The 22,618-nt window shown below is 48.7% G+C and overlaps 1 long non-coding RNA gene across 1 annotated transcript in view; it reads right to left on the bottom strand.

Annotated features, from left to right (window-relative positions):
* LOC138258680 (uncharacterized) overlaps window positions 1–18,845 on the bottom strand; it is a 73,765-nt gene extending 54,920 nt beyond the window's left edge. Inside the window, exon 1 of the long non-coding RNA XR_011198498.1 lies at window positions 18,792–18,845. This is a non-coding gene — a long non-coding RNA (uncharacterized lncRNA). The remainder of the gene's footprint in view (window positions 1–18,791) is intronic.
* Between the last annotated feature and the right edge of the window lie 3,773 nt (window positions 18,846–22,618).

Raw genomic sequence — 22,618 nt, forward strand, 5'->3', positions numbered from 1 at the left:
CCTGGAATGCTGGTCTAATCAAGGGGACTGGAAATCCCTTCAGATAGCAATTCTGGCTCGCGTTCCACAACAGCTCTCACTGTTAAGAAGCACATAGCTTTCATTAGAGAGCACCTGGTCTAATCAAGGGGACGGGAACTCACTTTAGATAGCAGACTAAGGCCCTCATTATGATATTGGTGGTAAATCCCACTTACCGCCATGCTGACTGCCGCCAACATAACACCGCAGATATCCATTCACCATATTATGACACACACACACCAATCTGTCACTATTCAGCCACATACACAAGTCCGCCACACCAAAGGTCAGTGTTAAACTGGCGGTATCAAAACCAACACCGTTAACCCAACAGAACAACACCGCCACATTATGACTCATGAATCACTATGGCGGACATTCAATGGCGGTAAACCATTGGTGGTACATACCGCTGTGCTCAAAATACACACACACATACAAAACACCACCACATTGGAAAATTCAAACACACACCTGACACCTATACACACAGCACACCCACCTACTCACACCACTATAAAACACACACCCACATTGCTCACAACCCTTTACCATTACAAACAATTGCCACCAGAGAGAGACAGCAAGACCACAGACACAACCAAAGCTATACACTACTCACACCTATACATCACTCCCGCACCCCACATCACACACCCCAACACATTACCCAACACACCCTCACCTACACACCTCACACAACACCCATGACACCGCAATACTCCCCCCATTCACAGAGGAGGAGCTAAGGGTCATGGTGGAGGAAATCGTCAGGGTAGAGCCTCAGCTATTTGGAGCATAGGTACAGCAGATATTGATGGCTAAGAAGACGGAGCTTTGGCGGAGAATCGAGGACAGGTTCAATGCCGTGGGACAGCACCCCAGAACTAGGGATGACATCAGGAAGAGGTGGAACCACCTATGGGGGAAGGTACGTTCCATTGCAGCAAGACACTAGCTCGCTGAACAGGGGACTGATGGTGGATTCCCACCTCCTCCCCCACAACTAACAGCAGGAGAGGAGCAAGTCTTGGCAATCATGCATCCTGAGGCCCCGGCCAGAGTAGGAGGACTGGACTCTAGTAAGTCAACTCTTTACTACTATCACCACCCCCCTACCATCACATACCCCCACCCTCACCCTCATTCTTACCCTCACTCCCATCACTCCACCACATCCCACACACCCCACCATCACATCTCACGTATCCCAATGCCAAGCCCTGCATGCCATAACAATGTATAGACACCACTCACAGCCCTGCATGGACACCTATCACAAATTATTGCACACTAGAGAGAATCAGCTAGTCTACCACATACCAACTTACAAAAGTGAAAGCTGCCAGGGCAAATACAACCAAAGAGGGCAAGCCATGAATGCACAATATGTCAGACACAGAAACCATAACACATTATTTACATCCCAACAGGTACCCCAGCCAATGTCACCGGAGAGGAGGTGCCAGCATTATCCATTCCCCCAACTAAAGAGGCCCACAGTGATGACAGCAACTTCTGGATCTGGATGAATAAACCTGGCCCTTCAGGGACCTCTGGACAGTCGGTTATCCAGGCCAAGTCACACACTACCACAGAGCCTCCCCCATCTGGAAACACCACCACAGCACCCACCCAGCATACCCACACCTCTGTCCCCATGACACGTCAATCAGCAGTGTGTCCAACTCTACAGGGACCCCAGGGCACACCTCATACCCAAGACAATCAGGGACCTGGGGTCAGTGGCAGTGGACACAAGGTTCAGGGGACAGAGGCACAGGCCAACAAGGAAACTGGAAGGACTGCTGTGTGCCAGGGGGAGGACAGGCCCAGGGAACCAACTCTCCAGGAGGCCCTTGGGAGCATATCAACATTCTCAGGACACGATGGGCCAGATCGTGGACAATGCTCAGGAGAACAGGTGGCTGCAGGAGGGACAGTACCAGGGGATCAGGGAGGACTTGCAGGCCATCAACACCACCCTGGTCTCCGTAGCAGGGGTGCTGGCAGACATGGCCAATATTATGAGGGAGGCAGTCACACAATAGCAGGCCCCTGCCATGCCACTAGTGGACAGAAGGTCCCACCACAGGCTACCAGCACCCCTCCCTCTGCAGAAGGAAAATCACCCCGCAAATGTTCCCTGTGATCCAGACAGAAGCCAGAGACCCTTACCAAGACCCCGCCAGGGAATGAGACTCTCCTGATTGTCATCCTTGTGTCTGACTCTGTCACCCTATAAACCTTGAGCTGCCATTGCTCCCCTTCCTATGGCCTCTTGGACAATGCACCTGTGCTACAGACTGAAACAGTACCCTGGACTTTCCTCCATCATCACCCCATCCCAATGCACTTGCCCCTCAATATTTTAGCACTTCAATAAACACCCTTGGAAAAAATAGAAGTATGGAGTTTGTCAAATTTTTTAACTATGTACTTGTTTAACCAGGCTCAAACATTGCAATTCAACTGTACAGCATATGTTAGTGACCTGTAGCTGGCTGCAGTGATCACACCAGAAGCTATTGTGATTCTCCAACATCTGTAAAATAAATTGCCAAAGGGTACAGTAAGTGGGCATAGAAGTGGGGAATAACAGCATGCCACAGCAACAGAAATTCCAAATAATGACAATGAAATGTGAATAACACTCTCTTACCTGTGTGGCATTGGAAGTATTGTCTGTTGACTGCTGTCTGTTTTCCTCATCCTCAACCTGTGCCTCCTCATCCTCACTGTCCACAGAGTCCACTGTTGCCACATGGGCATCTGCAGCCTCCTCCTCCTGCAGAAAAGGCACATGCCATCTCAGGGCAAGGTTGTGCAACATGCAGCATGCCACTATTATCTGGCAGACCTTCTTGGGTGAGTAGCACAGGGATCCACCTGTTAGATAAAGGCACTTGAACCTGGCCTTCAGGAGGCCAAGGGTCCTTTCTAAAATCCTTCTGGTTCACCCATGTGCCTCATTTTAACATTCTTCTGCCCTTATTCTGGCATTCCTCACAGGGGTCAGCAGCAAACATAGGTTGGCGTAACCAGAGTCACCTGCAATATTGAGGGACAGCGTTTAGCCACACACTATCCCATATAGCCCACACCATACATCAATATATACTGGGTGGGGACCAGGGCTCACCTATTAGCCACACCCTGTGCCTCTGTAGTTGGGGCATCACATTTGGGATGCTGCTATTCCTCAGGACAAAGGCATCATGCACTGACTCAGGATACTTAGCACTGACGTGGGAGATGTACTGGTCCGCCAAGCACACCATCTGTACATGCAGAGTGGAAACTCTTACGATTTCTGAACTCCTGTTCATTTTGATGGGGGGACAAATGCAATGTGTGTTCCATCAATCGCTCCAGTTATTTTGGGAATATGTCCCATTGCATAGAAGTCGGCCTTCACTGTGGCCAAATCTTCAACCTGGGGAAAAACAATGTAGCTGCACATGTATTTAATCAGGGCAGACAACACTCTGATGAGCACGTTTGAGAACATTGGCTGTGACATTCCTGCTGCCAAGCCCACTGTTACTTAGAAAGAACCAGTTCCCAGGAATGGGACATAGATAGAACTTGTACAAGAGGGTGGATCCCAGTGGGGTGACGGATAGCAGATATCAGGTCAGGCTCCAATTGGGCACACAGCTCTGTGATTGTGGCCCTGTCAAGTCTATAGGTGAGGATGATGTGCCTGTCCTCCATTGTTGCCAAGACCACCAGGGGTTTGTACAGGGTTGTATGTCTCCAACTCCTATTCATCCGTAGCGGTAACAATCTATTGGGTAAAAGAGTGAGGAGTCAGTTACAAACTGAACAATGGGGCTACAAGAGAACTTTGCATGCTGTTAACTTGTAATGGGTAAGTGTGAATTGTCCAGTATGTCCAAATTTAAACAGTGATACAGCAATTATCCGGGGCCTGCCCACCCCCCTGAAATGGCATCCACCTGTCCTTTGTGGAGGGACAGGTGGAAGTGAGGAAATTCCGCTGACGTTGTGCGCCGTTGTGGGAGGTGGTTGGGAACAGCCATGCAACTCCTCATTGGTTATAATTGGGCCCTATGGGATACAGTGACCAATGGTGATCTACGCCGGCGGTGATGGTATGCACTGCAGTGGATGTGACCTTCATTTTATATCTGATTCTTCACATGCAACCTGACATTCAACAGGAGAGGACCTACACTGCATGTGCTGCTGTGACCTGTGTCTGGAACCTACCATGGCCCGTGTGACTGGGGAAAGGGCCCCTGCATTCACTTCGGCGGAGTTGGAGAGACTGGTGGATCGGGTACTACCCTAGTATGGACCACCAGAGCAACAGGTGAGTACACTGTGTGCACAATGCATGTGTCATGAATGCATTGAATGGTGTGTGAAGGCCTCATGTACGGGGGTGGGTGGATGTCTCCTGGGTGGCGTATTGGTTGTACTGTACTGGGCCATGTGTGTGTAAATGGTGATGTGAAGGGTTATGGTGGGTCATAAGTGTAACAGGCAGGACTGTCTGACTAATACTATTTTCCTGTGTGTTTTTCCTTTGCAGGTCAGCGCCCATCAAAAGAAGGGTATATGACGTGCCATCGCCAAGGACATGCGGACCCTAGGGGTCTACGGCAGATGGAGCACCCACTGTCAGAAACGGTGGGAGGACCTGAGACGCTGGGCACGGAAGACGGCGGAGGCCCAGCTGGGGATGGTCTCCCAACGAGGAAGGGGTGCCCATCGAACCCTGACCCCCCTAATGGCCCACATACTGATGGTGGCCTATTCAGAGCTCGATGGGCGCTTGAGGGCATCACAGCAGCCACAAAGGAGTGGGTACAGTGCCCATAATTTCTACTTACACCTGGTGGGATGGTATCCGGTTGGTGGATGTGTGTCAGTTGGTTACCCTAGGCGAGGCCTGACATTGCAGCGTAGGTCCCCTGGTGGCCAGGGCTCTGAAGGGATTTTCCTGCTACCTAGCTCGTAGGCATTCACTACTGGTCAGGGCTGTGTGGATCCCAGGTGTGCTGGATTTGCTGGTGTGTGCCCCTCCCCATGCTTTGGTGACTAGCAATATCACCGGTAGTGTAATGCATAGTGCATAGGCCTGTTCCCTGTTTGTGAGGGTGCTGTGTACACCAACGATGGTGTTGGTGCAGGCATTAACCAAGTGTATCCTTTGTTTCTTCTCCCCTTCTTTTGTCACCCTGTCCTTATGTGCATTAGCATCATCTGGCAGAGGAGCAGAGACACTGGTGACAGAGGGAGCTGTATCTCACAGGACCCAAGAGGTGGAGTCCACCAACCGGGAGGGCACCAGTGGGACGGAGGGCGAGGGGAGCACTACGGCGGAGACTGGAGGGGACAGTTCAGACACAGATACCTTATCTGATGGAAGCTCCCCGGTGGTGGCAGACACTTCTGTGACCATCCGAGCTACAGGTACAACTGCCACCTCCCGTACTAGCACTGCCCTCCCAGCAGCCCTCATCGAGTTGCCTGTGCCCGCTCATCTCGGAAGATGGGCATCTCCTTCGCCCCAGGCACCTCAGGCCCTGCCCTATTGAGCCCTGCTGCCCTGAGTGAGGAGGCTATTGACCTCCTGAGATCCGTCTGTGTAGCGCAGTCAACCATTGTGAATGCACACCAGGGACTGGTAGCCCAGATGCAACAGACTAATGCATTCCTAGAGGGAATTCACACTGGCTTAGCGGTCCAACAGAGATTGATCCAGTCTCAGGCCTTCTCTGTCATGGCAGCCATTGTCCCTGTTTCTAACCGCCCCCTCCAACTTCCTCTTCCCAATCCCATTCTCTTCAACCCCAACCTATCCCAGGCACACTGGCAGACGAGCATGTACACAAGACAACACACAAGAGTGGCACAGGCAAACACAAGCAACACACTTCATCCCACAGGCACTCACACAAACACCATCCAGATGCAGACATACAAACATCCCACAATTTCCACTGTCTCCCCATCCTCCTCCTCCATCTCCACCCCCCTCCCAGTTCCACCTACACTCACACCTGCATGCACTACACCATCATCCACTACCAGCATCACCACCACACCTAGCAGAATACACACCTCACTGGTAGACACCTCCACAACAGCCATGCACATGTCCCCTGTGTCCTCACCAACTGTGTCTGTCCCCCCTCCAAGGTACTCAAACACAAGCACTCAGACACCCAACAGCCATCCACCTCATAACAGCATCCAGCCCATGCACCTGCACCCAAAATCAGCAGACAGACACCTCCTACAACCACTACCTCTTCCTCAACTCCCAAACCTTCTCTCTTGCCGTCTCTTGCCGCCCCAATGTCCCTAAAAAACTTTTCCTATCCACCATTGACCTCTTCTCTACCCCTCCCCCACCGTCCTGCACGTCTGGCCAGGGTGGCAAAAACCCAGCCAAGCACCTCAGCCACCCAGTCCACAGGCCCAGTCGTCACCACACCCACTCATGGCGGAAAAGGATCCAGGGCATATGTCCTGAGGGTGAAGGAGCCTGCCCTAGCTGCTGCCAGTAAGGCTAAGGAGCCTGTCCCAGCTGCCAGGAAGAGCAAGGAACCAGCACCAGCAGGCAGGAAGGGCACGGGGCCTGGGGTAGGAACTGTGACGGAGTCCCCACAACCAACCATGGTTGTGTAGCCGTCTGAGGTTGCAGGGGATGGGCAGACGCCTCCTCTCACCAGCAGCACCACCACCTCCAGTGGGCAGCCGTCCGAGGCTGCAGGGGATGGGCAGGAGCATCCCCCCACCAGCAGCACCACCACCACCTCCAGTGGGCAGCGATCCGAGGCTGCAGGTGATGGGGAGGAGCCTCCCCCTAGCAGCAGCAGCACCACCACCACTACCACCATTGAGCAGTCACCACCACAGGTGGATGGTATGTAATCCTGCTTCCATGGGCTGCTGTGCGGCCTGCCCCCTGCAAATCCAGTGAGTATGACACCCACCTGAGAGACTGTGACCTTGCACTCCCCAGGATCAAGAGCACTGGGCACGATGCCCCCTCCAGAACCAGTGGGTAAGACACCCACCCACCACAGCTTTCCCAGGATCAAGAGCACAGGGCATGATGCCCCCTCCAGAACCAGTTGGTAAGACACCCACCTGAGAGACTATGGGCTTGCACTCCCCAGGACCAAGCACAGGGAAGGTTGTCCCCTCCAGATCAGTGGTCTTATTCCATCTGCTGGCTGAGGTGCCCCTGGTCTTCCATCCCCCTGAGGTGCCTGCCTTTTCCCAACTGATGCCCCTGCAGTGTTCTCTCCATGTTGATGCAGGTGCCATGTGTGACCTTGGAATTTGCCCTGTGGCCATGTGGACAACATACTTTGTGGACTGGGCTGTGTCCCTTTTTATGTGCATTTGTATGTATCTATTATCTTGCTTCACTTATTTATCTTGATGTGTTGCTCTCATTACATTCACTTTTTCAAAAACGTTTTGTCCTTGCATTATTCATCCGAGGTACACAGTAAATATGTTTTAGTACTGCAGCTGATTGTGTGTATGGTGTTGGGGGGTGTGTGGTGCGTGTGTGTGTCACTCTTTTTCCTCCCCCCTCCCTTGTATGCTAGGCGGCTGTACTCACCGTCATCTTCACATCGGTGTTTGTGGTGGAGCAGCACACAGAAGACCATGGGGAAAACATGCAGCTCGGGCTCCATGGCGGAGTGGTTGTTCCCTATGTCTGCAGTGGTGATTCCTTTCCTTTCTGAGGTCTGTTTCCGTCAGGCTTTTGATGTCATTCGTACCGCCTCGGAAAAGGTGGCGGTTTCCTAGGTCATAATATGGTGGGCGGAGCATTGACTTCCTCCTGACTGTAGGCGGCTAACGGCGTGGTGCCTGTTGTTTCCACTGTGGCAGTCGGTGTGGTAAGGTGGCTGTCTATCAGAGATCTATCCACCATGGTCATAATTGTTGGCGGTATTACCACCACTTTTACACCAACCGCCAGAGTTGTAATGAGGGCCTAAATTTGTTGCCAAAGCGTTCCATGCCCTGTGTAAGGACAGCTGCCTGCAAACCATTGAATGGCTCAGAGAAGTCTTGCATTTCGGAGTCGCTAAGAAAGACCTCTTTCATGCAAATAAGACATTTGTGCAAAAAGGTAAGTTCTCACACCTCATGAGTGTAACTATTAGAATTTGTCAGTCAGGTTACCCCCTGTCCAAGCAAGGACCCTCACCCTAGTCAGGGTAAAGAAGAATCACCCTGCGTTAACCCCCGCTCACCCCCTTGGTAGGTTGGAACAAGAAGGCAGGGTTAACTTCAGAGTCTAGGTGTAAAGTACTTGTACCCACACACACAGTAACTCGGTGAAAATACTACAAAATGACAACACAGGTTTAGACAAATAGGAAATGTTTATCTAAACAAAACAAGACCAAAACGACAAGAATCCAACATACACAAGTCAAGTTATTAATTTTAAAAGCAAAAGAGTCTTAAATCCTCGAGAAAACAGTAAAAACACTGTTAGTGTTGAAAAGTACCTGGGTAGCGTCAAAATAACACGCACAGGTGAGTGTGAGTCGAAAAAGGTTAGCGATGTGTTGATTTCTCACCCACAAGCTAGACCGTGCTTTGTTTCTCCTTCTCCGTTCGGGTCGGCGTGCATAGTTTTTCATCTCCACAGGAGAGTGATGCGTCGATCCAGGCAAGCACTCAGGTCTGGGCAGGCTTTGTGTTATTTTTCTGCTCCCAGCAAGGGTTGTGTCAAAAATCCTGCCTCATGGTATCACCAAAACCTTGCAATGTGGGTTGCGACGTTATCAGCCTCAGTCAGCGGGTGTTGCACGTCGTTTCTCCAGCTATGTGTGTCGATCTTCCAGCCGCGATTGGAGCCTCAATTTCTGCAGTGGAGCCGGCAGCGCGTCGTTTTCAGTCGTGTCTCGGAAGGTGCGTCGATATTTTCCCCACACGGTGGTCTGTGCGTGGATTTTCAGTCTTGTTCTGCCGGCTTCACCTGTCAAGACCCCAGAAACTGAATAGGGCACCACTTGGCAGGGAAGGAGTCTCAACAGAGAGTCCAAGTGCTGGCAGGAGTAGTCTTTGATGGCCCTGAGACTTCAACAACAGGAGCCAAGCTCAGGACAAGCCTTGGAGATTTCTTCACAAGCAGGAATGCACAACAAAGTCCAGTCTTCGTCCTCATGCACAGGCAGGAGCAGCAACTGCAGGATAGCTCCACAAAGCACAGTCAGTCAGGGCAGCACTTCTCCTCAGCTCTTCTCCAGGCAGAGGTTCCTCTTGATGTCCAGAAGTGATCTAATGTCTGTGGTTTTGGGTTCCCTTATTATAGCCATTTTGGCCTTCGAAGTAGGCTTACTTCAAAGGAAAGTCTCTCTTGTTTGTAAAATCCTGCCTTGCCCAGGCCAGGCCCCAGACACACACCAGGGGATTGGAGGCTGCATTGTTTGAGGGAAGGCACAGCCCTTTCAGGTGTAAGTGACCACTCCTCCCCTCCCTCCTAGCACAGATGGCTCATCAGGATATGCAGGCTACACCCCAGCTACCTTTGTGTCACTATCTAGAGAGAGGTGCAAACAGCTCAATTGTCAAACTGACCCAGACAGGGAATCCACAAACAGGCAGAGTCACAGAATGGTTTAAATAAGAAAATGCCCACTTTCTAAAAGTGACATTTTCAAACACACAATCTTAAAACTGACTTTATTAAAAGATGTATTTTTAAATTGTGAGCTCAGAGACCCCAAGCTCCACATGTCTCTCTGCTCCCAAAGGAAATCTACACTTTAATCATACTTAAAGGTAGCCCCCATTTTCACCTATAAGAGGGATAGACCTTGCAACAGTGAAAACTGAATTTAGCAGTATTTCACTGTCAAGCATATAAAACACATTAGTATATGTCCTACCTTAAACATACACAGCACCCTGTCAATGGGGCTACCTAAAGCCGACCTTAGGGGTGTCTTACATGTAAGAAAAGGGATGGTTTAGGCCTGGCAAGTGGGTACACTTGCCAAGTCGAATTTGCAGTTTCAAAACTGCACACACAGACACTGCAGTAGCAGGTCTGAGCCATGGTTACCGGGCTACTAATGTGGGTGGCACAACCAGTGCTGCAGGCCCACTAGTAGCATTTGATTTAGAGGCCCTGGGCACCTCTAGTGCACTGTACTAGGGACTTACCAGTAAATCAAATATGCCAATCATGGAAAGCCAATTACATGCACATTTTATACCGGAGCACATGCACTTCAGCACTGGATAGCAGTGGTAAAGTGCCCAGAGTAACAAAACCAACAAAAACAGAGTCCAGCACACATCAACAACCTGGGAAACAGAGGCACAATTTAGGGGAGACCACGCCAAGGATGAAAAGTCTAACATGTCTCCCCCTCAGCTGAAAGCGGGGAGCAACTAACCAACCTCATGGGAGTTCTCATCACTAAGGCGGAAGAATCTGGACAGACCATCAGCATTGGCGTGTTCTGCACCAGGGCAGTGTTCCACCATAAAGTCTATCCCCTGTAGGGAAATGGACCACCTCAACAGTTTTAGATTCTCACCCCTCATCTGCATTAACCATCTGAGGGGCCTGTGGTCAGTCTGAACCTGAAGTGAGTCCCAAACAAGTAGGGACTTAGCTTCTTCAGCGCCCAGACCACAGTAAAAACTTCACGCTGTATGGCACTCCACCTACGTTCCCTGGGAAGTAACCTCCTGCTAATGAAGGCTACCGGCTGAGCTAGGCCCTCTTCATTAAGCTATGAGAGTACTGCTCCATTACCATGCTCTGAGGCATCTGTTTGCACAACAAACTCCTTGGAGTAGTCAAGTGCCTTTAGCACAGGGACTGTGGACATGGCAGCCTTTAGGGCATGAAAAGCTGTCTGTCAAGACTCAGTCTAGATCACCTTTTTGGGTTGCCTTTTGGAGGTCAACTCAGTCAAGGGGGCAACAATTGTGCCATACCACTGGACAAACCTCCAGTATCCTGTGAGACCTAAAAAGGCTCTCACTTAAGTCTGGGTCTTGGGAGGCTCCCAAGCCATAATGGCATACATTTTTGGCTGTAGGGGTGCCACCTGGCCACTCCCCACCTGGTGTCCCAAGTGCACCACAGAACCCTGCCCTATTTGGCACTTGCTCTCATTAATAGTGAGGCCTGCCCTTTGCAGGGCATTCAGCACTTAACCGAAGTGTTGCAAGTGTTCCTCCCATGTGGACCTAAAGACAACAATGTCATCCAGGTAGGCGGCAGTGAACTCATCCAGCTCAGCCAACACCTGGTTGACCAACCTCTGAAAGGTGGTAGGGGCATTTTTCATCCCAAATGGCATCACCTTAAACTGAAAGTGCCCATCTGGGGTAGAAAATGCATACTTCTCATTGGCCCCCTCAGTCAAGGCAATCTGCCAATACCCAGACGTTAAGTAAAACGTACTGAGGTATTTGACAGCTCCCAACCGATCCATGAGCTCATCAGCTCGGGGGATGGGGGTGCGCGTCAGTTTTAGTGACCGCATTGAGACCCCATTAGTCCACGCAGAACCGGAGTTCTGGGGTGGCACCAGGAGCAGCAGCCTTTGGGACCAAAACCACAGGGCTTGCCCAAGGACTGCTGGAGTGCTTAATAACCCCTAGGGTTAACATCTTGGATACTTCCTCCTTGATGTTAGCTCAAACCTTGTCAGTCACCCTGTAAACCTTTTGTTTAATGGGTGTACTGTCCCCAGTGTCCACATCATGTGTGCACAAGTTTGTGACCCCTGGAATCAAGGAGAACAGTGGGGCCAACTGTCCCAACACCTGGTGACAGTCCCTCTGCTGCTCTGCAGCCAGGGAGCGGGAGAGGTTTACTTCCTCCACAGACCCATCTTTCTCTCCAGCATACAGGAGGTCAGGAAGAGGCTTACTCTCCTCCTCTACCCTGTCATCTGTAACTAGGAGCATGGACAACTCAGTCCGTTCAAAGTGTGACTTGAGCCGGTTAACATGCAGGACCCTTAAAGGGTTCCTGGGAGTCTGCAAGTTCAAGGTGGGCGACTCCACTCTTGCACTCCACCACCTCAAATGGCCCAGTCCACTTGTCCTAGAGCATCCTAGGCTCTACCGGTGCCATCACCCACACTTTCTGTCCAGGTTGAAACTCAACGAGAGTGGAATTCTGGTCATACCAGCGTTTCATATCCTCCTGGCTTGCTTCTAGGTTCTCCTGTGCGAGACTCCTGAAGCGGGCAGTCTGGTTTCTCAGAGCCAGCATATAACTGAATACATTGTGGGGGGGTTTACTAGGAGCTTTTTCCAAAGCCTCCTTTACCAGACTTAAAGGCCCCCTCACAGGGTGGCCATATATCAGCTCAAAAGGACTAAAGCCAAGTCTCTTTTGAGGCACCACCCTGTAAGCGAACAGAAGTCATGGCAAGAGGACGTCCCACTTCCATCTCAAGGGCTCTGACAGGCCCATGATCATGCCTTTCAAGGTGCAGTTGAATCGCTCAACCGGACCATTGCTTTGGGGGTGGTAAGGTCTGGTGAACTTGTAGTTTACCCCGCACACCTTCCACAGAGACTTCATATATGTTGATATGAAGTTGGTACTCCTATCGAACACCACTTCCTTGGGGATCCCCAAGAGAGGAAAAACTCCAATCAAGGCACTGCCCACCACGGGGCAGTGATTTATCTTAAAGGAATGGCTTCTGGGTACCGGTTAGCATGGTCTACCAAGACCAGGATAAACCTGTTGCCCATTGCTGTCTTGGGATCCAGAGGCCCCACAATGTCAATGCCAACCCTTTCAAAGGGGTGCTGATGGAAGGAAAAGGTTGGAGGGGAGCCTTACATTTCCCCCACTCTTGCCACTTGCCTGACAAGTTGGGCAAGACCTACAATGAGCATCATTGTGCCTGCGCGTTTATTCATCGAGGGGTGAGTCCTGAGGGCCGGAGGGCTCTGGACGCCCACCTGCAGCCCTGGGGGAAACCGAAGCTGAAGGGGACGGCAGCTGACGGACACCAGATCGAGCTGCGAGACTTGGGCCACGCCGCCGGATGACAGCGTAAGCAGGTGAGCTGCGCAGCCATCCCTGGTGGTTTTAGCTGGGGTGATCAACGAAATTGAACCAGAATCGCAGCCCCTCTTCCCCACAGGATGGGCAAGCTGGGGAAGAAAAATGACGCGATGGGCGAAGTGGGTGCGCAGTGGAGCTGCCCCACGTCTCCCCCTACTAAAACACCATGAGCTGGGGAGGATGGGAGCCTGCCTGAGGGTCCTTCACTGGGAGATATAATGCAAGCTATCACATTCTCCAGGGAGAGCCTTTAAATAAAGATTGACTCATTGGCAGTAGACCTAGGACTGCTCCGGGAGGATCAGTGCTGCCTCGCAGAGCGAGTGACGACGACGGAGCGAACACTGGACACCCTTAGTCCCGGGCTGACAGCAGCCGGGGAACGGATCACTAAATTGGAGAAGCAAACGGAGATCTTAATGGCCCATGCTGAAGATGCGGAAAACAGATCCAGAAGGAACAATATTCGCATAATAGGTCTCCCCGAACAAATCGGCCAGCGCAACCTACCCGAATACTTGGAGTGTTGGATCTCCAAAACTGTTGCGCCAGAGGGCCTCTCGCACTTCTTCGCCCTCGAAAGGGCACATAGGGTCCCTGCGCGGGCTCCCCCTTCGGGGGCTGCACCTTGACCGGTCATAGCCCGCCTACTGAATTACAGAGACCGGGACTATATCCTGGCACAGGCCAGAAAGGCTGGAGAAATAAGGATAGAGAACTCCCTGATTCGCATCTTTCCCGATTTCTCTCAAGAGGTGCAGAGACAAAGAGCAACGTACTCGGAAATCAAGAAGCACCTGTGGCAACTGAATATCCCATACGCAATGCTGTTTCCCTCCACGTAGAGGGTGGTGGATGGTCGAGGAGCGCAGTTCTTCCGTACACCACAAGAGGCGAGAGACTGGTTGGGGGAATGGGAGGGCCCGACTGAGACGGGGGCCGCCCGTGAACCCAGACCCCGCTGCAGACACTGGAGTGCAAGAACAACCAGGCAGAGGACTGTGGCACCTACTCGGGAGGAGGCACAAGCAGAGAGGCACCAAGCCACGGTGGTGGTGGCCTCCTTCAGCCAAGGAAACAGCAGCCCGCGCTCAGCTGGCATGACAAGGGAAGTGGGGGATCAGACTCTGAAGAGGAGTCTGCAGGCTCAGCGGCAACGAGTCTGGAACTACCGGTGGTGTCAACCGGAACCTCGGACTGCATTATCTGATGGTCAGCCCCGGCATTCAACACTTACTTTTATTGGTCTCAAGATGCCCGAGCCAGGCAAACCATGAGACATGCAGCAAGATAAGGAAGTTAATCCCGGGCCATGAGCCCGGTACCTCGGATGGCTTGAGCGTTCTCTTTCACCTGCCTACCCAGAACTGACTTATGTTTGAAACAGTTTGGATGGGGAACTGTTTTACTTCCTGTCCTGGGGAAAGGGAGTTGAGGGAGTTTTGGTTGTTTACAGAGGGAAATGTTACATGCTTTGCCAGAAGTGGAACACTCTCCGTAGGAAGCGATGGTCTGGGTCACCTAATCGGGTGGCAGCTGTGTGAGGGGAGATGGTCAGTGGATATCTCTAATGGGTGATCCACAGGGGTATAAGGTAATCTCCTGGAATATAAGAGGAATGCATAATATGACCAAACGGTACAAGGTATATTCCTATCTGCGTAGAAGAGGGGTACATGTAGCAATGTTGCAGGAGACCCACCTGACTGCCACGGAGGGCGCAGCACTGCAAAGGAGGTGGAGGGGCCAATTATTCTATACAACTTACTCAGCATACGCAAGGGACACCTTGATATGGGTCAGGGAACAGATTACCATAGAGGAAACACCTGTCCCCTGGCTGGAGGGGACCTTCACAGATCAATGCACCTGACGACTGATACCCTCACAGAGGACAAACCGAACTGCAGTCAAAACAAACAGAGCGGATCCCTGAGAAATAAGACTAGGATATCTCACATGGCTTGTATGACCATGCACAAACAGACATAACACATCACTACTACAGGAGGCAAGTTAAGGGAGGAGGGGGGGTAGCCACAAATAGGTCGAGCAATAAGTATCCTTAAATAGACAGGCACAGTGTTAACTAATAGACGCATCATGATCTCCTCACCACACCACGAGCATACACCTACTATCTTGGTGAGGAACAACAGACCAGCCCGGAATAAATACTGACAAAAGGGATAGCAGTATCGACAGTATCAATAATAGCAAGCAGAAATTGTTATTGAATTGAGATGCACATAGGTGTTATGTTTCAAGCTCTGTAAGGAAATGATCAGCTGTTGATAACCTTTTCCTGCCTAATGCAGAACTACGACCTATTCTGTTTTGTATTTTTTCTTTTTCTTTTACTCTCCTCAATAAAATCTGTTTAAAAAAAAAAAAAGAGTGCCAGCACATTTGGGGCCAATATTAGTGGGTGACAAGCCACTTAAAGGTCTTGTCCTGCCCCAAATGACCAGCTAAAGGCACATCATGAGCCAGACCCAGTAGGAAAGATCTGAAGCACTGGGGAACCCCTAACACACGGGGTGACCCAGGCTCAGGAACCTTAGGCTCGCTATATAGGAGGCCATCCTCCTAGTAAATAAAGTATGATCCAGGCTCCTTGCCAGACGCCTGGTCTTCAGCCTGCTGCTCCAAACCCTCCAGAGTAGGGCATGACTTCTGTGCCTCACAGAATGCTTCCCTGGTGGGCTCCCCTTCCTGCTGCCACTCAGGGACCACACCCAGTTCAGCAATCTGTGCCTCTGTAGCCTCCAAGGCCTCCCCCTGGAACGTGGTAATGTCTGGGGCTGGTTTCCCACGCCCTTTGCCCTTCCTCCTTCTGGCAGACACCTGGGTCACACTTTCAGGCTCCAGGGTCTCCTGATCACCCTGACTGGCCGCCATAGACCTGGTGGATACGCATACCCAACCAGGCAGACCCAACATCTACAAGTGTGACCTGTGTTCCACCTCCTTCCAAGGGGAATCCTCCAGGTCATTGCCAAGAAAACAATCTACAGCCATGGTGGAATTCACAGCTACCCTCAAGGAACCTGAGACCACCCCCCCCATTCAAAGGGAATCTGCACCACTCTGCACAGGCACTCTGAGTTGTATACCGCAAATACTTGGTGAAGTACCCCGGGATCTATCTGCTCTTCTGACACAGGGTGACTCCTCACTGGAGTCACACTGGCTCCTGTGTCTGTCAGAGCCTCCACCCTCTGTCCATTGATGGTCACCCACTGCCTGTATTTTTTAGTGCTCTTAGGCACCAGGGTTCTCTGGACCATCTCACTGTCCCCTAGTGAGACAAGGGTCATCTCAGCTGGCTCTCACCCACCTGGAACCAACTCCTCCCCAATCGCTACACTAGCCAAACCTTGAGACTGCACACCAGTGTGTGCCGGTGTACTCTTGGGGCATTTGGGGTCCCTCCTCACATGACCCACCTGGTCACATGCAAAGTACTTACCTGGGGACCCCTACCACAGGTTTCCCATGGCTTCCTCTCACTGGGGACTGGGAATCCATACCCTGGGAATCAGATTGGGGCCCTTCAGAGAACTCCCCCTGTTTACTCTTACCCCCCACTTTCTTCTGAGAGGGACCCTGCTCAACCCTTGGCGTGGTCTCCCCCATACCTTTTTTGGACCCTTGTGCTCTCCCAGCATTCCGCTTCCTGTGCAAGCTTCCTGGGATCAGTCAGCTTGCAGTCAATCAGGTGCTGGCGCAGCTCTGGAATACATAAATTGTACTGTGCTCCCAATCAATCAGATTGTAAAGCTCTTCATACGTTGTCACCTTACTGCCCTTCACCCAACCATCCAGTGACCTGCAGAATGAATTAACACATTCCAACCATGTTTGGGATTCCTTCTTCTTATAGGACCTAAACTTGTCTTTATACTGATCAGGAGTGAGACTATACCTACTAATCAGGGCGTCCTTCATGAGAGGGTAAGCGAGCCCCTGGAGATCCCCTAAGGATGTCAGAGTATTTCTTCCCTCTACCTCAAAGTGCTTCCACAGACCTGCCCCCCCATGAGCTTTAGGGACCAGATTCATATGGAGAGCAGACTCATACCCCTTAAATCACAGAAGTATGTCATCCTCCCTCTTGTAATCCTTCACAGGGTCCTTAGGAATGTTCACCCTCCTCTCAGGCTGCACTGTGATGTTGCTGCCACCATCCCTACTAGACTGGCTCCTCTGATCCAGCTCCCTCAAGCTGAGCTCATAAGCCAACAACTTTTTCTTCTCTATAGCCATCCTCATTTTCTCCAACTCCAACTGGTGAGCCCTCTTTGCCTGTCTGTCCTGCAACTCTTCAGGAGTCAGACCCTTAGATAAGACACTGCTACCTGCCCTGGAGATCCTCCCCCAGGCAGAACAGGCCCACCCACAATACCATTGTGAATACTCTGCACCTCCTCTTCCTCACCCTCATCTCCTGTGTGCCCTTCAGCTTCCTTGGCTGCCACACAGGCCCTCAGTGCCTTTTTGCTGCTCCTCCTTCCTGGTGGATCTCTTAATGGGGCAGGCAAGATCCATTCAGAACTGTTTCAATTGGGCCATTGTGTAAGTCTCCAGTTTCCTTAACTCAAAAGCAGCTCCAGCTGATCTATCTCCAGACTGAGACATGATGGAGAGTTAAAAGTGTAAAGTTCCAAAGGCAGAAAACAGGTTCCCAATGAATATATAATCACACTGGGGTGGTTTGTAAGGAGATCTGGCGCTCACAATACACTACAAATTAGGTTTTACATCCTAAAATCACTATATTATCTCGCCACCCGACGGTGCTTAAACAATGGAATCCACTCAAAACCCTGTAAGATAGCAATCAATAGATTGTCACCCCAAAATCAAATAACAAAAGCACACATCTTAAATTCAGTCCCAACTGGTTCAAAGTAGTCTTCTTTATTTTCTTCTTTCACTTCCACTTCAGCCAAGCTAACACATGTTTCATCTGAAATGTACACTGTAAACAATATGTGGCACATAGTATTTGAATGTACACCCAACTTGCGTTCCCATATCTCCCAGCAACCTATTTTCGTGCAACACACTGTGTAAAGTGATCATTATAGGTAGAAAACAATTATATAAGTGACTTTCATGCTGATAAGTATATGTATTCACAATAATGGATATCCTTAGTATCAATCTACTCTATACACAGTGTTATCCAATCCCATATAACATATCCCACATCTTAAGTATATAAGCATGCACACACAAGTGGAACAGGCCCACTGATATGGGGATCTTCGTGATCTTATCTATTTATATCCCTTATATCTTGGAAACGATTCCTGTCCTAAACCTCTACACATCCGTGTAGTTTCTTCTGATAAAATCTGCCATAACAAATCCCACTGCTTCCGTCAGTTTATACATTGCAGATCAAAGGTTCTGTATAACATGACCAATAAAATCATAAACATAGCAATTATAATAACGTTATTTTATCCAAATATATCAAAACTCTCCATAGCATATCTTTCTCCATTACGCTTACCCATTCATCTCCAACTGCTTCAGTCTATCTCACTTTTTTGGTGCTTCGTTTCCCCAAATAAAGCAATGTTATCCTGAGAGCGAGTTACCAGCATCTTAATCCATAAACACCCCTGTAAGGTAATTTCTTATTTGTAATTTCCCACCCTCCAACGCTGAGTCCTAATTCCCATACCTCTGTTTCCTGTTAGTTTCTTTGTGTATCCTCCGTAGTCTAGCGAGTACGATACTGAACTTGTAAACGGAGTCCGTTTTCGACTCCCTTCTATATACCCACCCTCTCTAGTCATCAAAAGAGGACTGTGTTGCATATAAGCTTAACAATATTGACCTTCCCGAGCCACATTGATCTACACGCCTGTTAGTGACATTAAAGAATTTCAATATACTTATTTCCAACAATACTGTACTCGTATCCTAAAATTGCGTGTATGTTACTGAATATGTAAACGGAGTCCGTTTTTGACTCCCTTCTATGTACCCGCCCCATGTAGCCCTCAAAAGAGGACTGTTCCACGTAAGCTTAATGCTACTAACCTTCTCGGCCAAATTGATTAATACACATATTAGTAACATTAAAGAATGTCAATGTACTTATTTCTAACAATGCTATATTTGTTTCCAAAACTCGTATTCTTTTGATTTTTTACTGGATCTAACATCTCTAACTATTTATCACATACATTGCCATGAAAAGAGGATCAGTTTCCCTCTTTGTATTTTCATGAATTCCTCATTCCTTTCTGACCTTATCTATATTAGCTCTCTAACTATAACCTATCTAATTCTATTCTAGATCAGCATATTAGCATAGAAAGAAGGACAAGCTCTATTACAATTTCCATGTATAAAATCTGAATATATACTACTAATCTATATATCGAAGTTTGACTTGTGCTTGCATTACTCATATCTTAAATGCATTTCACATACCTTTATATCTATATTCTATTTTCTACTTTATTACCACATAATCTACATATCACAACCAAACTATTTCTCTCCCAAAAATATTCCAATTCATATTCAGAATTAAGTCCACGTTCTACTGCTTTTAGACGCATAATTCAAATGGATTCCTTTCTCCTCAGGGCTAATTCTCTGTTCCTCCCTTGGGGATGCTTGATAATATGTTCAAACCCCAAAAAATGTGAATTCCTTATGTACACCTTGTGCGGTACATGTCCTCATATGTAGTGCAATGGGATAACGTTCATCATTCTGTATGATAGCCCTCCAATGTTTTGCAATTCTAATCTTAAGGGGACAAATCGTGCTCCCTATATATATTTGTTCACATTTGCAGACTAACATATATACTACAAAGGTCGTATTGCAATTTATGTGTGTTTGAATTGTGAATCTATGGCTCCCGTCTACACAGAAATCTTTTTTGGCGTGCCATGTCCATTTCCAGACTCCACAACCTCCACATTTGAAAAAACCCTTATTATATGTATCCAAACAATTAGCCTCTTTCTTGTTGCTCGGATAGCTAGGGCTAAGATAGTTATTCAATGATTTGGCCCAGAAAATGGCACCATTTCTAGCGCAATTTTCAACGCCTGCCTAAGGTGTTCAAATGAGGCTCCTTTTGTTTTTAATAGGCCTCCTTTCACTTTGCAGGATTAGCGTCAATATTTTTAGAGCTAATCCTGCAAAGCGCCAAACTAGAGTCAACATTTTTGACACTAGTTCCCTAATGTGTGCATGGTGAGTCATATCATAAATACAGCGCAAGCATGGTGGTGTTATTGGAGGTCAATGGGGGGCAGAAAAAGTGACGCATCATGAAATGATGCACCAGTTTTCATAAATATGCCCCCTTGTCTTCTCTTAGATGTTTTGCAAAGACATCGTCCAGATGAATTGATACTTTTATGAGTTCTGTGAATGATAATGACATTCAGTTTCAGGGCCTAAGGTAAGTAAAGTGGACAGGCTAACTAAAATGGATTCTGCAGCTAAAATGTAACCTGCCCTGGGTTTTTTTAAGAACTTACAATTAAAACAAAGAAGCCTAAATTCAAGTGATTAAAATAAATAAATAATAGCATTTTATAGAGAAACAGTCCCGGAATAATTTCTGAATAAATAATCACTGAATAATATTGATCTTGTTTATAATAACTTCATGACTTATTCTACACACATTATGTGATCAAGGTAAAAAGAATGTGAAATGTTGCTGTGACATATGCAAATTGACCTAATCACTAGGGTGCAGATTTAAGAGCCCTTAGCGCCTTCAGTGCATTGCTCCACTTTGTAACCCAATGCTCTACATTATGCCTGTGCCAGGCATAATGTATGCAAAGGCTGCATTCCCACGGGAGGGGGGCCCAAAAAATTGTGCATAGAAATCTAAGAGATTTCTTAGCGTTTTTGTTTGCCACTTTTAACACCTGTGCAGAGCAGGTGTTAAAAGGAGGTGCACCATTGTTTAAAATGGGTCTCAATGGGCTTTGCAGGATTAGTGTCAAAGTTTTTTACTCTAACCTTCAAAGCTTAAAACTAGCATAAAAAATTCTGATGCTAGTTCCCTAACTACCACCATGGTGCACGGTATCTTAAATGCAGTGCACACATGGTGACATTAGGCGGTCGCTAATAGGTGCAAGACAAGTGGCGCTGCACTCAGTGCGGCACCTCTTTACTTAAATCTGGGCCCACATTTAAGAAAAGTTAGCACAGCGTTTGCTCCATTTTTTCCATGCAAAAGCAGTATTAACCTAATATTTATACTTTGTCGCTAGGCCAGTCTAGCAACAACATTTTGGACTTTGCTCCATTTTTTGGGAGCGTCATCCAACCCTGCGTCGTTTAACAACAATGATGTGCAAGGTAAGCATTCCTGCCCAAAAAATGACGCTAGACCGCTAGTGCCATAATTATAAACTAATGCAAAAACGACACATGCAAAGGACCCTGTCAAAAAAATGCAGCTAAATCCTAATAGCATCAAAATGTTAATGCCTTGCCAGACCAACTAAAATGAGGCACACACACTACTACATAAGGGAACTCACAGAAGTAGCATTGGCAAGCAACTGGGCAACATGGACTTGTTACTGCTACAGCTCGGCACACGCTGAAGATGACAGTGACAACAAGTGCTACTAGTACCCCCGTAGCAACCCCAAACACCACCACAGCAGCCATGAAGGCAACGCAGGAGGGAGAGGATGTTTCACCATCGCACAACCATCCGTGCCGTCAGGGCAGAAGATGTGATCAGACTCTACTGTCTGAAGCGGGAGCAAATATACCCACTCCATTAATCTGCAGGCTATTGTGGACCACCGTGGGATTTTCACTAACATCCTAGCTAAATATCACAGCAGCGTCTATGATGCCTACATATTACGGAATTCTACTATCAACCAGCAGTTCCAGGATGGTCAATATGACAATGGGCTACTCGTAGGCAAGCCACTATACCAATCATTACACAGATAACACACCAAACTTGTGGGACAAACAATACATACACCACACTAAACAAACATGGACAAAGACACATAGATATTCAGACAACAACACAGATACCACATGCCACACTACACTACATTCAGTGTACATCACACACACATACACCTATATGAAAAATGTACTTGCACCACCTGACACACTACGTGAAGGGCAGGTGGAGCTGTGTCCCCTTTGTGTACAAAAGCTGGGCCCAAACCACTACTAGTGCCCACAGGTTGACATAAAAATACAGATCACCCACACATAACATTTACCAAGGAATAGCTCAGCTATGTGAATTGCCTTGGCCATGCCAACGTAAAGCAATATACATATAGGCACTGCCCCAATTTATCATTGTGTAGAAACCTCAGGCAGCACCCAAATCAAATGCCACCTGAGTGTTGCCATCATCATCAACATATCACTAAAACATACCAGACATACCCATTGTGTTCACCTTTCCCTTGTCTGGTGGATAGTGCAGCACACATAGAAATACTGCATCACCAGCTCTGAAAGATCATGTGT

The sequence above is a fragment of the Pleurodeles waltl genome, chromosome 9 (assembly GCF_031143425.1).
Source record: "Pleurodeles waltl isolate 20211129_DDA chromosome 9, aPleWal1.hap1.20221129, whole genome shotgun sequence".
NCBI classification, from domain to species: Eukaryota; Metazoa; Chordata; class Amphibia; order Caudata; family Salamandridae; genus Pleurodeles; species Pleurodeles waltl.